Below are 4,718 nucleotides of genomic sequence, written 5' to 3'. Positions count from 1 at the left end.
GCCGTTCCTGGTTTTGGACTGGTCCTGCCGGCGCAGGTTAGCAGGAAGCTCTCCCACACACTCCCTACCAGTTTTTTGTAGTCATGTTTGATGAACAGAAACATATATATGTATATATATCTTCATAATTAGTGCTTTGTATTTTTTTTAACGTATTTGGTATAGTGACTTGCTATGCAGCTTGTATTGATTTTCCTGTTTCCAGTCTCCCCAGCACTGAGATTACAGGCATGCGCCACTGTGTCTGGTCTTGGTGGCTGGCTCATCACGACTGGGGGCAGGGCTGGCATGGCACGTGGTGCTGAGTGTCAAACCCTAGTTCCTGCACTTGCCTAAGCAGGTACTTAGTCTGCTGAGCTATCTCACCAGCCCTAGTGCTTCTTATATTGTTTAAAACTTGCCACCTTAGATATTCTGTACATTATTTTATGAAAATATGTTTTATTTTTCACATTCAGTTTTATAATTTAGCTGGCATTGAGCTTTATGTACAAAGAATATAACCAGTGTAATTTTTTCCCATGTGAATAGCCATTATTTACCATGAAACTTCCTGTGTTACCCTTTACAGGGCCAGCTTTGCCACAACTTAGCATCAACATACACATGAGCCTGGGTAGAGATACCTGGACTTTCTGTCCTTATGCCAATACCATGTGGCTGAATTATGAAACTTTCATACCAATTTTTTTTTTTGAGAGAGAGAGAGAGAGTCCTTCTATGTAGTCAAGGATGGCCTTGATCTTACTTTATAACCCAGACTGGCCTTGAATTTTTAACAATCCACCTGCCTCAGCCTCCTGAGTGCTGAGGCATGAGCCACCATGCCTGGCTCAAACCAGGTTTTGCTAACTAAAAAAGCAAGTCTTTCTACTGCTTTTCTTTCTTTTTATATTTTAGTACAGGGGCTACAGGGTCTCACTAAGTAGATGAGACTCATAGTAGTGATCTGCCTGTGTCCAGCCTCCCAAGAGCTGGGATTACAGGTGCACGTCACCATGCCAGTCTCAATCACTGTCTCAGTGTGCCCTGGGGTGGGGTGGGGGGGCTGGCACTGCACACTGGGGATCAAACCCAGGCCGTTCTGTCTGCTGAAGCAGGTGCTTTAATCCACTGAGTTATTTGGTTGGCTCCTCGACGGCTTTTCGTTTGAGGTTCTTTTGGCTGTTCTTAGCCCTCACATAAAATATCCAGTGGTGTCTTGATGCGAATAAGCAGCTTGTCCCTGCAGAGCCAGACAGCTTCAAGGATTTTGTCCTGTGCAGCAAAGGGCCCTCTGGAAAGGTGAAAGTGACAAGAACTTCCAGGAATCGATTATAAGAAGATTGGGAATGGAAAAGAACTGCATATCACTATGGTTTGTGATTTAACTTAGGGATCATAACTCCTCCAAAAGCATACATTGAATATATGGGTTACCTTATTTAATTTATTTGCCCATAAATATCAAGGTCCAGCACAATTTCAGCAGACTAAGTACCTGCTTAGGCAAGGTACTTAGTTTCAGTGTCCTCCAAGGACCAGTGAATACCTAACTACTTGCTGGGCTTATCCTGACAGGAGAATGGAGAAATAAAAGCCTACTCTCCAGTCTCTTTCCCTCCGGGGTTCTCTTCCCAGTGTCTTCCACAGTGCTGCTGCCCAGCTGTAGCAAGCATGTGGGTGAAGCCTCCCGGGCAGTGTGAGAGACGAGCAAGGTCCTGGGCATGATGTTGGGTAAATAAAATCCCATGCCTAATGGGAACCAGAATGTCTTTTCTCTTGTGACTATATTTTATTTTTATTTTTTATTTATTTTAAAATCTTTTATCTATTTATTTATTTGGTACAGGATCTTGCTATGCAACTTGGACTCATAGTGATCCTCCTGTCTCAGACTTCCCAGTGCTGGGATTAGAGTCATACACTACCACACCCAGTTTCAGGGACCCCACGATGAGCCTGAGGTTTCAGGGATTGAACTTGGGTCCTTGTGCTTGCCTGGCAGGTGCTTAGACCGCTGAGCTATCTCCTCAGCTCTCCCTTGTGCCTATAATTGCACACATGATGTCTACTGTGGAATGACTTGTATTCTAAAATATTTGTGTTGAAATACTAACCTCCAAGCTGGGCCTGGTGGTGCATGCCTATAACCTCAGCATTCAGGAAGATCATTATGAGTTTGAGGCCAACCTCAGTTATATAGTGAGATCCTATCTCAAAAAAAACAGAAACAACAACAAAATGCTAGCCTCCTATATGGCCAGGAAGAAGACCATAGTCAGGAAATGAATTGGCCTGCAGTTTATCCTTGGACTTCTCAGCTTTCTTTCTTTCTTTCTTTCTTTCTTTCTTTCTTTCTTTCTTTCTTTCTTTCTTTCTTTCTTTTTCTTCTCCTTCTCCTTCTCCTTCTCCTTCTCCTTCTCCTTCTTCTTCTTCTTTCTTTCTGTTCTTTCTTTCAATTGTATTTTAGGGAAGGGTCTACAGGGTGTTCAGGGCCTCACTACTAGATTGGTCTTATAGTGATCTGCCTGTTTACAGCCTCCCAAGAGCTGGGATTAGAGGTGCATGCCACCACATCCAATCTCAATTGCCACCTCAGTGTGCCCCAGGGGTGGGACCAGCACATCAGGCCCGGGGATCGAACCCCCGGCACCCACACCTGCTTCAAGGCACTTTAATCTGCTGAGCTATTTGGTCAGCATCTCCAGCTTTCTAAATGGTGAGAAATGGATGTCTACTGTTTAAGTCTCTGGTATTGTGGTACAACAGCCCTAACAGACTAATTTCCATCTGGCTCTGAATTTAGCAAAGAGTTGACTATAAACTATTGGGAAAGAAGGTCTAGATACCTTAAAATCAAAGGAAAGTACATGTTTTAGAAAGTCCTTTCTTAACTATAAACCTTAGCAACAAAAGCAAATTGTATGCATGGTTTGTTTACATCAGCGTTTCAAAATAATTCTTAGACTTCGGCTGCTCCTAGCTCACAAACATCTTTTGCAATGCTCATGAGCCAGAAAGGAAACTGTTTACCATTAAATTAATGAGAAAATAGCACAAAGAATTTGTTCAGTGAACTGGAGCCAGGGATTCAGAATGAGTGACACCGCTTTAGGTTTCATAGCTGTAAACACAAACCATCAGGTAAAGAGAAGTTAGTGACTACAGGATTACTATGAGGCATGAGTTTTTATAGTGAAACTAAAGGTAAGCTTTATCTAGTGGCTCTAATAAGTTATGTGGTTCAGGACCTAGCTTAAACAAAAAGGGTAATTTGGAATGAAAAATGGAAAGTGTAATAAACAACAAAAAATGCTACTTCAACCTCCATGATTGACCAAACTGACTGCAACCAAATCACATGCAAATCAGATGCTGTGCAGCTGAATCCTATAATTGGAATGCACCACGTGGGAGGAGGAATCCATAGGGCAGAATTTGTATTGTATCAGGGAGACACTCAGCTGAGCCACTAGAGGCTAAGGGAGCAGTTAAACTGAGAAAAGGTGCAAAATCAATTTTATAGCCAGGCTGTTTGTATATTCCTTGCTTCCTTCTACAACAAATATTTGTTCAGGGAACTTCATATAAAGTCCTGAAGCAATTTTAAAGATGTACATGAGAGTACTAATGAAACGTCCAGATTGATTTCCTCTGTGGCAGTATGTCTACCTTTGAATTGTTGCATCTTCCATAAAATACGATCCTTTGAAAAACTCTACACTTTTGCACCAATGTTTTGTTTTGTTTGTTTGGCATTTAAGACTAAACACAGCATGCTGCTGCTGACTAAATCTTTAGCCTTTTTAAAATTTTTGTTATAAGGTCTTGTAACAAAAGTCACTAATTGCCCAGGCTGGGCTTGAACTTGCAATGGTCCTGCCTCAACTTCCCAGAGTGCTGGGCAGACAAGTGTGTGCCAGGATATTCAGCTTGTATTTCTGCAAGAATAGGAACCCAGTACTTATGGTATGTGAGATCAATAGGTAAACAATTCAACAAAGTGGCAGAATACAAAAATCGATATACAAAAATCGATAGCATTCATATCCACCAATAATGAACCCAACAAGGAAGAAATTAGAAAAACAATTCTATTCATGATACATTCAAGAAAAAATTAAATACCTAAGAATCAATCTAACCAAGGAAGTGAAAGACCTTTATAATGAAAACGACAGAACTCTAAAGAAAGCGATTGAAGAGTATATAAGAAAATGCAAAGATAGCCCTTTTTTTCTGGAGAGGTAGAATTAGTATTTTTTACAGGGCCACATTACTGAAGTAATGTGTAGTTTTTTTTTTTTTTTTTTTGGTGGTACCAGAGATTGAACTCAGGACCTTGCCCTTACCAGGCAAGCACTTATTCCACTGAGTTATCTCCCTGCTCCCTTAATGTGTACATTGAACAAAACCCCTATTACAATACCAACAATGTTATTCACAGATCCAGAAAAGACAATATTAAAATTTATATAGAGCCTGAAGATACTCAGAATAGCAGTCTTGGGTAAAAAGAGCAAAGCAGGAGGCATCACAATCCCCAATTTCACCTCATACTACAAAGCTCTAGTAGTAAAACTAATGTGATACTAGTGGAAAAAGCGCGGCCTTGCCTGCAAGAACGATGCGACCACTGGTTGGTTTTCTGCGCAGCTCTTTATTGTTCCCTTACATCCGTCTTCTCTCCGTCTTCTCTTCCGTCTTCTTTCTCCCGAGGCCCCTGCTCTTAGCTT

The sequence above is a fragment of the Octodon degus genome, unplaced genomic scaffold, assembly GCF_000260255.1.
Source record: "Octodon degus isolate 3935 unplaced genomic scaffold, OctDeg1.0 scaffold00028, whole genome shotgun sequence".
NCBI lineage: Eukaryota > Metazoa > Chordata > Mammalia > Rodentia > Octodontidae > Octodon > Octodon degus.
Note: the sequence above shows the minus strand (reverse complement) of the source record.